Source organism: Peromyscus maniculatus, chromosome X, assembly GCF_049852395.1.
Source record: "Peromyscus maniculatus bairdii isolate BWxNUB_F1_BW_parent chromosome X, HU_Pman_BW_mat_3.1, whole genome shotgun sequence".
NCBI lineage: Eukaryota > Metazoa > Chordata > Mammalia > Rodentia > Cricetidae > Peromyscus > Peromyscus maniculatus.
Window position 1 is genome coordinate 65,069,981 of NC_134875.1, and position 11,941 is coordinate 65,081,921.

At 38.8% G+C, this 11,941-nt stretch overlaps 1 pseudogene; it reads right to left on the reverse strand.

Annotated features, from left to right (window-relative positions):
• Positions 1–4,771: 4,771 nt before the first annotated feature.
• LOC102907675 (ribosomal protein S6 kinase alpha-2 pseudogene) lies at positions 4,772–6,229 on the reverse strand (annotated as a pseudogene).
• Between the last annotated feature and the right edge of the window lie 5,712 nt (positions 6,230–11,941).

The window sequence follows — 11,941 nt, forward strand, 5'->3', positions numbered from 1 at the left end:
TTTCAGTTTGCAAGCAGAGAGTTTATCTAAGGTAGATTCTTATTCTCAGGGCAATTTTCCCATTGTCCCAGTGCATAACAGTAGGCTTACTCTCCTCAACTGGGTTAATTTCCTTAGCAATTATATCTTCTCTTTCAGTTCATATCTTGGCTATAACCATAAACTTCCTCTTTTTCTCTTCAAGATGTAAATTTTATACTTCTTTCTGCTTTCTGTTCTGTTTTTTTTTTTGACTGTAGGACATCATTGACACTATCAATAAAAACTTCGTCAGTTAGTCAATATTTTGATGTGTGTGTGTTTTAATACTGTTATCACCTGTGCTGAGATAATGCCACCACCAGTACCCAGACTATCTATCAAAACCCAAGTACAGAGAAGGAGTAATTCTCTTTGAATCATTGGTAAGATGTTCTAAAAGACCCCACCAAAAAAATAGTTGATAGTACTTGTTTCTTGTTGCCTAGAAGAACTGGAAGGCAAGACCCAATTTCTGAAGGACTACATACTTTGGCCAAACAACTTGGAGAAATCAGACTGTTTCTCAGTTGGAAACCTTCTCTCTGAGAGCTCTCATGGTATAGGAAGTTGCCATGTAAGCTGCCAAAGGAGAAAAGTTATCAATACACCCATCGAACTGTAATGTATAAAAAGCACAAGAATAACAGCACTGTCAAGCTATCCCCAATTGTGCAATCATGGTAATTGTAGCATGGAGCTGACCAACAGCTATATAATTGGACTGGGGATGGATGGACATGGGAAATAGAGGGTTCAATTTGGGGTGTGGAAGAAGGATGACAGTAATGAGGGAGAAGACTAGAAAGAGGGGCTTTATGGAATTGGGTAGAAAGGATGTAAGAGAAACTCCCAGAAGTCTGCAAGGATGGCCCTAGCTAAGAATCCTGACAACACTGGATGCATAGCCTGAACTGGCCATATTCTGTGATTGGATTGATGACTATCCTGGTTGTCATCAGAGAGCCTTCATCCAGTGACTGATTCAGGCAGACTCAGAGACCCATGGCCAAACATTTGGCCTTGTTCAGGGAGTCCTACTGAATAAAGGGAGGCAGGATTGTAGGAAACAGAGGGGCCAAAAACATTACAGGAAAACCCACAGAAACCACTAGCCTAGCTCATGGGAACTCACAGAGTCTGAACCAACGACCAGGGAGCCTACATGGAGCCAACCTAGGCCCTCTGCATATCTGTGACAGTTGTGTAGCTTAGTCTCCCAACAATGGGAACAAGGGTTGTCCTTGGAGTTTTGACCTGCTCTTGGGAATCTCTTCCTCATGCTAGATTGCCTTGCTCAGCCTGAATACAGGGGGAGGTGCTTAGTCTTATGGCAGCTTGATATGCCATTCTTTGCTGAAGTCCATGGGAGGTCTGTCACTTTCTGAGTAATTTGGAGGACAGCAGGATTGAGGGGGCAGTGAAGGGAAGGAGGGGTGTATGAATGGGAGGACAGGGGGCAGGGAAGCTGTGGTTAAGATTTAAAATAAATAAATTAATTAATTTAAAGAAATAACAAATCCATTTTATGTTGGCAAACTGCTCCTTGGCATGGAACCTGCCTTGGACTGTGCTTGTACTTGAAATATACAATAATACTCCATTGGAGAAAACTGATTTCTCTCCCATAGTTGGTATCAATTGCAATTAGCTTTTGGTAAGGGTGAGATTTTGTGTTCACTTCACTTTCTCAGTGCTGGAACTTTGTCTCATTTGAACATGTGTGAGCCTGTGTGAGCTGTCATGCTCCATGTGAATCCATATATGCATAAATTATGTTGTATCTGTTTTTTTTTTTTTTTTTTTTTTTTTTTGTTTTTTTTTTTGTTTTTTTTTTTGTTTTTGTTTTTCGAGACAGGGTTTCTCTGTGTAGCTTTGCGCCTTTCCTGGAACTCACTTGGTAGACCAGGCTGGCCTCGAACTCACAGAGATCCACCTGGCTCTGCCTCCCGAGTGCTGGGATTAAAGGCGTGAGCCACCACCGCCCGGCTTATGTTGTATCTGAAGACAATATTTCCTTGGAGTCTCCCATCATCTTTGGTTCTTTCACTTCCTCTGCCTCACCTTCTGAATATATCCCTGAGCCTTGAAGATCAGGATATAAAAAGATATTCCATTTAAGGCTGAATGCTCCACTTTCTCACATTCTCTGAATATTGTTCAGATTTCCCAAATGTTTTTACTTAACTTAAATAGTATATATTAAGGTGTTTTATTACCTTAGACAGAATGGACTTTGTAATATATCACAGACTCTACCCTTCTTACCTAATTATGTTCTCTTTTCCTCCATTACCATAACTCTTGAATTTGAAGGCATTTGAGTTAGAGATCTTGTAATTAGAGAAGAATTATTCTTATGAATACTATGAGCATATAAGTTTTTACATTCATTTTGTATCCAGAGGTATACTTGAAACTATCTATCTATCTATCTATCTATCTATCATCTATCTATCATCTATCTATCTCAGATTGTATGTCAATTAAGATGTTGAAATACTTAACCTTTGTCAAGGCCAGAATGTCATAGTATAAAAAATAGTAGTTTGGACATCAAATGAAGCTTCTAGTGTTATATCTTCTATTAATTTATGAATATCCTTTGTCAAGAAAACTGTAACCTATGGCTTTTGTTAATGTATATATCAACAATTTCAGTTCCAGCTTAGTTATTCTGTGAGAGCTGAATTCATATATAGCTCAAATAATAATGACATAAGATGGTAGTAAAGATGTACATAATTATGTGTTAACTATTTTCTAATCAAGCACAGGCACTGAGGATATAAGGACTCATATGATGCTTTTTAGTCTTTTGCTCATGAAACAGAGTCTTCATAAGCCTTTCCCTTTCATAAGGAATATAAAATGAAAATATCAAGATGGACAAATATATATGTAAGTGTTAAATTTAATAAAATCCTATAATATGCAAAACTTATAACAAAATTATGGAAACTCATAGGAAGCATTATTAAACTAAAGAATCTTGGATGTAAAATTAGAATTTTACTGAAATAAATAAGTGAAGCTTTTTAAAAGGCCACACTATTTTTTATAAATGACTGAATTCAATTAGTTAAATGTAAGTCATTTAACTAAAGTTAGAATACATAAATCACACAGAAAACCAAGCCTAAAAAGGAAGGAAAACATGAACATCAAACTATTCTTAAATGAAAAAAAAATGTTAAGTGATTTAAAAAGACAAGTAAGAGAAATGTGAATAAAATTGGTGGTGTAAAATATATACAAGAATTAGGATTTCTGCTTGTTTGCAAATGTTGCTTGAATAAATGTATAATAAAATAAAGTCTTAAAAATATATAGAGAAGTAGGCAAAGGACATGAGTTCAAAAGTTTTAAAACATGAATATTTAAATAATAAAACATGCTCAACTTCACTAGATTTCAAAATAATATAAAATGGGTATATGCCAAAAAGTACTACAGGTTCAAAGAAAATAAAATGATAAAGGACTGCTAGAGACTCCTAATGACATTCAGCTGTACTCAAAGACAAGCGTCTCATTCAGCCATCATTAGAGAAGTTTCTTCCTGCAGTAGATGGGAATACAGACACCCACAGCCAGGTATTACACGGAATATCAGTCTCTAAAAGGGATGTCTCCATCAAATCCTTCCACTCAGAGCTCAGGAAATCCTGCTGAAGAGGAGGTTGAAAGTGTGTAAGAGCAGAGGAAAAGGAGGGCACCAAGAAAGCAAGGCCCGTTAAATCAACTGAGCAAAGCTCATATGAATTTATAGAGACAGAAGCAGCAAGCCAAAGGCCTGGAAGTGTCTGCACCAGATCCTTGGCATATACATTATAGCTTTTTTTCTCGTTATTCCAGAAAAATATTACACTTCATAAAATCCATGTTTATTCAAAATATCTCATGGGGAAGTCTGGAAAGCATAATAAATATCTGTACAGTGGCCGCCCGTCCCAAACACAGACAGAAAGTGTGAACATGGAGTGGATTGTAAACCTAACTGCTGAGCATGTAAATGCAGTGCGCCGTGGGGCAGGGTGGACAGGTGTGTGTCACCTGCACGGATGAGCCATGCTGGCTTCGCCTTCCACATTTCCCGGCCACACAGGGACCACAGAGTCCTTTCCAATCCAGGGGTCTCACAGTCTTGCAGGTGGTGAAGGGTGGCAAAACCCGCCAGAGAGAATGAAGAGTCACAGCATGTATTTCCTGTGCTTGAGAGAATCAGTACAACGCAGGGAAAATCCCAAAGGGCATCTTAAGGAAGAACACCATTTATAAACAATACTCCCAACATTAGATAGCACAAGATACTATCCTCACTTAAAAAGCCAAACAATATCCCCAAATCAGGGCACACAAGGAATTTAAAATCACACGACTGTAAGACAGCGGATGCTCAAGGTTTACCCGCCATTGACTTTGGGGTAGAATCTGACAAGCCCCCCACTCCCCTTCAGTGGGGCACTCATCATGTTCTCATCCCAATCAGGACAGGAGCTGCCAAAAATGACCACTGGGTATGGGTATGGGAGGCCTGGGATGTAGGCTGGGGTTTCCCAGGACAAATTCTGTAGCTTCTAAAACCCAAACAGGTGGTGACAATGTGCTGCGGGGGAGCCTCAGTCACTGTGTAGAGAACAGAGGACCCTTCATTGCGTTGGGTAAGGGTTCACTGGAGAGGCAAGGGAAACGCTCGGGACGCTGGGGTTACATGCCACAGCCGCCTGCTGCTGCACTTTAAAGAACAGGTATTAAAATAATCCTGCCACGTCTTTTAGGGTGATGATGTTGGGGTACTGGCCATACGGCAGGAGGATCTCGATCTCTTCTGAGGAGTCCCTTTTGCTCTTATCGATGATCTTCACAGCCTACTCAGCGTCAGTGGCTTTGTGTACACAACGCTTGCAGACCGAGTAGGAGCCCACCCAGATGTCCTCCTTGATCTCATAGCCATTAGTGAAGTGGATGTTGTTCCCATGCAACTGCTGCACAATTGGGTGAATGGGGCCTTGGGCATGTCTTGCTGGGAGGGCTCCTGGACCAGACTGGAGGCCACGAGGCTGAATCCTCTGAACAGGTGATGGGCGTTTGCACTTGGGGTGACACCGGGGGAGTCTGTGGGTGTCCTTGCAGTAAACTCGGGATCAAAGTGGAAGGTGTCTTCAGGCCTGCCCACTGCAAGCTTGAAGGGTGGCTTGATTTCCTTGCGGTACAGCTTATTCCAATCAATGGTGACAAAGAAAGGGTGACACTTGATCTCCTCCACTCTGTCAGTGCCAGCACCTAGCCAGTTGCAGGGGTTCCGCTTGAAGAGAGCCCTCAGCAGGCTCTGTGCCTCCATGCTGAGGAACTGTGGCATGCCCAGCTTGGCTTTGAGGATGATGGCCATGGTTTCCTTCCTGTCCTTCTCCTGGAATGGCAGGGACCCTGAGAGCATCTCGAACATGAGCACACCAAAGGACCACCAGTCAGCACTCTGCATGTGTCCCGGCTGGTTCACCACCTCAGGCACCATATATTTAATAGTCCCACAGAACGAATAGGCTCTCTTGTCGTGGTCGATGGCCTCCTTGCTCAAGCCAAAATCTGTGATCTTAATATGTCCCTCTTTATCCAGGAGGATATTCTCTGGCTTCAGATCCCTGTAGATGATCCCCAGGCCTTGAAGGTGGTCCAGAGCCAAGGCCAACTCAGCCAGGTAGAACTTGACATCCTCTTCAGTGAACATAACCTCTTTGGAAAGCCTGATAAAGAGGTCCCCTCCCCGCAGGGAGTCCAGAATCAGGTAGAGCTTGCCTTCGGTCTGAAAGGCATAATGCAGTTTGATGATGAAAGGGTGATTCATTTCTGCCAGGATGTCTCTCTCCATCTTAGATCTGACCCGGTCCTGCACTTTCAAGGTGGCTTTATTCAGGACCTTCATGGCATAGAGCTGACCGGGATCCGATCCTGTGACTGTCGTCACCAAGAACACCTTCCCATAGGATCCTTGTCACAAAACCTTCAGCAGCTCAAACTGGGAAGGGTCTGCCTTCTCAAAGCCTTCCTTCACATGGTTGCTGATATCAATCTCCTTTACGATGCCTTCTTCCTTGAGGCGACTCAGACTGGAGCTCTTGGAGTGCGACTTCTTGCGCAGGTACACGGAGAAGAACCTGCGCACCGTGAACTTCTTCATGCTTAGCTCCATTGCCCCGTGCCCAGCTGCCAGGAGCCACAGGGCCGGCGGGCTCACATCCCTGGCACATCCCAGGCCGGGCAGCGCGCCGGGGAGCCCGACACGGTGGCCCTGGGCGCAGATGCGGGCTGCAAGCACAAAGGGCAGGCCACGCGGGCCACCGGGCCGGGCCCCAGGATCACTCCTACATTATAGCTTTTAGTTTAGTACTTTTATGTGACTTCTGAGTGAACAAGTCACCCTCTGATTCTTGTGCCTTCTCTTGGGCTTTTTTCCATCTCTTGGTTTTCCTGGTCCAAATTCGGTATGATGGTTTTGTTTTTTTGTATTATATTTTATTTTCTTATGTTTCATTTTTATCTCTATTTTTAACTTTTTTTCTTTTTATTAAGAGATTTTCTATTTCTTTTACATAGACAGAAACGGAGTGGATTCAGATGGGAGGGGAGGTAGAGAGGAACTGGGAGAAGTAGAGGGAGGGGAAACTATAATCAGGATATATTGCATGAGAAAACTTTTGTTTCATTTTGTTTTGTTTTTTGTTTTGTTTTTTTTGTTTTGTTTTGTTTTCCAGACCGTTTCTCTGTGTAGCCCTGGCTGTCCTGGAACTCAATCTTTGGACCAGGCTAAGGTTAAATTCAGAGATTCAAGATTCTCCTGCTTCTGCCTCCCACATGCTCAGATTAAAGGTATGTACCACCACAGCTACTCTAAAAGAATCTATTTTTAATAAAAGGAGAAAAATAAAATAAGCATATCTTTATTTTATTTTATTAAGTTATTTTTTTTACAATTTTGAGGATTGAACCAAAGATTTATATATGCAAATGCAAGTGTTCTACCATTGATCTACATGTCTAGCTCTATCAAATTTTTACCAAATTAAAATATTCAATGCTAGCCCAGGCGGTGGTGGTGCACGCCTTTAATCCCAGCACTCAGGAGGCAGAGCCAGGAGGATCTCTGTGAGTTCGAGGCCAGACTGGGCTACCAAGTGAGTTCCAGGAAAGGCACAAAGCTACACAGAGAAACCCTGTCTCGAAAAACCAAAAAAAAATTCAATGCTAGAAAGGAATCAGAAGAAATTAAAACATATTGTTGTTAGAAATATGAACTGAAACAACCTTTCTCCAAAGCAGTGTGCTTAAATGAATTAAAAAAAATTAAGTAGGTTCACATCTGACATTTCAAATACTATCAGAACTCTTCATTAAGGATATGAATATATATATATATATATATATATATATATATATATATGTGTGTGTGTGTGTGTGTGTGTGTGTGTGTGTGTGTATGTGTGTGTGTGTGTGTGTGTGTGTATAAAATTTCAATTTCACTAAAGTAATTATTAGCCAATTTGTTGTTGATTAGATTAGGATACATTGTCAAAGATATTCATAGGACACATGTTATAGTAAATAGCAAAATATCCAATGAAACGAGAATATTATACTTCACAACAGAGTATTATTTATGCGAAAGGAGGACAAAAATTATGTCCTTTGTCCCACTAAGAAAATGCCAGTTATCACATAATTCCTTTTACATGTACAGAATGTAGATTTATTTTTGAAGACATGAAAGTAGTAGGGGCCTATTTGAAAAGAATACCGGCAACAAGAGAGAGGTAGAAGGGGGAAAAGAGATGGTAATATAAAGTAATATGATTAAATGATATTATGTACACATGAAAATATAGTTATACCCAAAATTTTGAACATTGATATATGCAATTGGAAAATAGAAAAATGGGAGTAGAGACATGACTGTTGAATGGTTGAGCTTGCTTATTATTCTCTTTTGTTTGTTTATTTATTTTTCTTTTCAAGGCAGGGTTTCTCTGTCTAACAGCCTTGGCTGTCCTATAACTTGCTATATAGACCATACTGGGCTAGAACTCACAGAGATCTACTGCCTCTGCCTCTTAAGTGCTGAGATTAAAGACATGTGCCACTGTGCCCTAAATATTTGTTATCATTGCACCACCCTGTAGGTGCTCAAAATAGAACCCAGGTTTTCTGCTGTCTTTGAATTCCATTTCCTCATACCTCCACTTCCCAAGTGCCGAGATTACAGAAATGTTTTACCACTTCTATTTCTGAAGAAATATTTTTAAATGTAGCACTAGAGAAAGAGAGCTAGATATGAAGTCATTACAATACAATAATATCAGTAATAAAAAATATGCAAAGGAAAAGAGACAGGCAGACTATACCTGGAAATTTCAAACTGCTTCCTTTGCTGTATCTTATTACATTATTACAGTTTCAAATTTATCTAAATCAAGTAAAGTCATATTTATAAACATAAACAATTAAAAAGTAATTAACATTTAAATTTAGAAATTTCCTATATAAAAGAGTCCTCTTTGGTTCTTTTTCTGACTTTCTTGTACTCTTAGTTATTACCTTTAGCTTATGTCCAACTATATCAAGGTAACACAACTAGGCATGTTAACTGATTAATAAACTCTCTCAAATTCAATAAAGAATGATATTTTTAAAAGTACATTATAAAATTAGTGAATCAATCACACATGAATATATTAAAATTACTCAGGTAAGTAAATGAATGCTGTTTTGAACATTCTACTTATAAAATCAACATAAATAATTTAGCAGTATAATCTTTGATTTACTTATTTTACACACACATATATATGTATACACACACACATATTACTGCTAACAATGGGTATTTCTATTACATCCATGAGAAAGTAAATAATATCAAGTTAATTTCTATTACTCTGAATTCACACTTAACATCTTTTCATCAGATTAGTTATTGAATTAGACCTATAAAAATTATAATTTGTTTTTGGATATTCAATTACATATACATTTTAATGTTTTCCTAGTGTTATGAGTTAAATGTATACAATCACCATAATTCTGATTATTGAATTTCCTTATACAATTATTTTATGAGTGTCTGTCAAGATCAAATGTTGTATTTTCCAGTTCTATATAAAATGTGTCTCATGTCATACTAAAAGTGTAGATATTCTTGTGCAGGCTCAGTATAGGCAAGTTCAGTTTCACTGAGTTCATAATTTGAATGCTTATGTCATCCTGTGAGGATGGTATTTCACAGACCTTGCTCCTATATTCAGGATTCTACATTATTTCTGTCTCCTCACCCATAATGTTCCCAGAGCTTTAGAGAAGGTAGTATAAATTCCTAGTTTAGGGTTGAACACTCAAATTGCATTTATTCTCAGTGTCTTTTAGCATGCATTGACATTCACTACCTTTTACTGAAAAGGGAAGATTCTACAGTGAATATTGAATATAGCTTTTATCAATGTGTCACAGAAACAGGTTACCTAAACAACACTAGTAGGTTAATCCTGGGGGCCTATTACACCCTCTGGGATGGGTTTCTTTTAAAACCACAATTTACTGTGCCAGAAATAGAATCCTTATTTTGTGAGCCTGCACAAGAATTGACTCGGCAATAGCTAACTTCTGGTGAGAGAGAGAGTCTTAGAAGGCCACAGCTACTGCCTACTGAAATTGGTGCCATTGATAGACTCTGGAAATTGAGCATCCACTGTTGTGGAATATTAGTTTAAGATGTGTTACATTTTTTTATGCTGTAGAATATTTGTTTAACAATGCAAAGATGTGTTGTATCATTTGTTCAACTCTGAGAAGCTGTGTTCATTTGCCTGCCTAAAACCCCTGATTGGTCTAATAAAGAGCTGAATGGGCAATAGCTAGGAAAGAGAGCAATAGGTGGGGCTACCAGGCAGAGAGAATAAATAAAAAGAGTAAAGAGAAAAGGGGGAGAAATGAGAAAATGAGAAGGAAAGGAGCACACCAGGGGGCAGCCACCCATCCACACATCCAGCCATGGAGTAAAAAGAAAAATAAGGTATATAGAATAAAAGTCCAGAGTCAAAAGGTAGATGGGATAATTTAAGTTAAGAAAAGCTGGCTAGAAATAAGCCAAGCTAAGGCCAGGTATTCATTAGTAAGAATAAGTCTCCATTATTTATTTGGGAAATGGTTAGTAGGTACCAAAAAATATTTTTAAAAAAAGCCAACTAAATTTTGGTGGTCCAGCATGAAGCCTGAATTTCCACATAGGGCCCGAGAAAGCTGAGCACTTAAATAGTCTTTCTCATTCTAGGTAGAAAAAAAAACTAAGCAAATGAAGGTCATTGGCATTCCAGATCTGAGGATTTGAATGCACTTTTTGGTCAGTTATAAGTCACCTACCTCTGATAGGGCAGGGAGCTCTAGGCTTGGTATTCACAGACCCTAGAAGGGGGCAGAGCCAGCCACCAAAGCCATGGTGGAAGTCCTAGCCATGCCACTTAGCAGTTTAAGTGGTCATGTGGTCAGAAAAGGATAGAGACATGCATTAAAGACAGATCAAGACAGAAAAAAAACTTGAAACAGGTCAGAGTGTGTTTAACAATGTATATAGGCATAATAAAGAAAAGATTAAGAATATAGACAGTCTTAGAAAAAAAGTAAATAGTTTAAAAACAATAAAGACTTTAAAAAGAGAGTAATATAAAAAAAAAAGCATTGTAATTATGGGAAATACACATGAAGTCTGGATCCTATATAGTATTGTAAGGATTTTTAACTTTGTAAGGCTGATAAACAAATGACAGCTGCTGAGAGACATAGGATTAAAGGAGAGACAGCTGAAATAAACCAGCTTAGATATTTTAAGAATTCCTTAACTTAAAAATGTAATTCCAAAAATGCATTGCTTTGGGGGAAGAGTTTTGCTTTTATTTCTATAGGAAAATAGAGGATGTGGATTCCTTCAGGGTAGATATGAATCATGCTTGATCAGATGAGATTTCCTGAATCTTCCCAGGTTATATATATATACAAATGTCACCGTTGGTCTTCCCATGACTTGGCCATTATCTCAATTTTCTCAGGGACCCCCAAAGATTCTTTCACCAACAAACAAAAGGAAGCAGTCTATAGAAGATCATGCCCACATTCCCAAGTGATGGAGTGAGTGGTTGTTGTGGTTTATGAATGTTTGTTATCATTTAGGGGAATATAGGATAAAAAGACAACTATTAAGTTCAGATATTTTGAATTGGTATGGATTTTGGTATATTTATATGGATTTAAAATTACATTTGTTATATACTGTGTATATGTTTCTACTCTTGTCTGGGGTATTATGCCTATGCAGCATATTTTAAAATGGAGTGCATCATTAAGAATGAGGTTAGTAGTTAATTTATAATAATCAAACTTATAGTCATATTAGGTATGTTTTCAAGGTTAAACATCTATATTTTTAGTAGATAGATGATTTTCAAACACCTACAGATCATGGCAATTTAAGATGTTTAATAAATAAGGTTTTTTATGACATTGAGGGACATTTATTTAAGGAAAGGATGATGAGCATCAAAGAAACATTATGTGGAGTTTGCATTCTATGTGGCAAGGCTAGACATTTACACAAGAAACTGCTCTTGCCTTGACTGCTGACAGTATGTAGGACTGACCAGTAGGACATAGGAAAAAGACTGTTGAACTTTACCAAAACAAGACAGGACAATACTTTGAGATTCCTGCTTCACAGAAGGGTCTGCCAGACATTCTTCAGGACACAGAGGAAAGCAACTGATTTGATGACACAAAGTGGGACAGTCCTTCAAATTTCCTGCTGCACTGAAAAATATGCCAGATACTCTATACATGTACACTGAAGATGAATGCCCCAATGTTGCAGAGGACCTTTGGGTCAC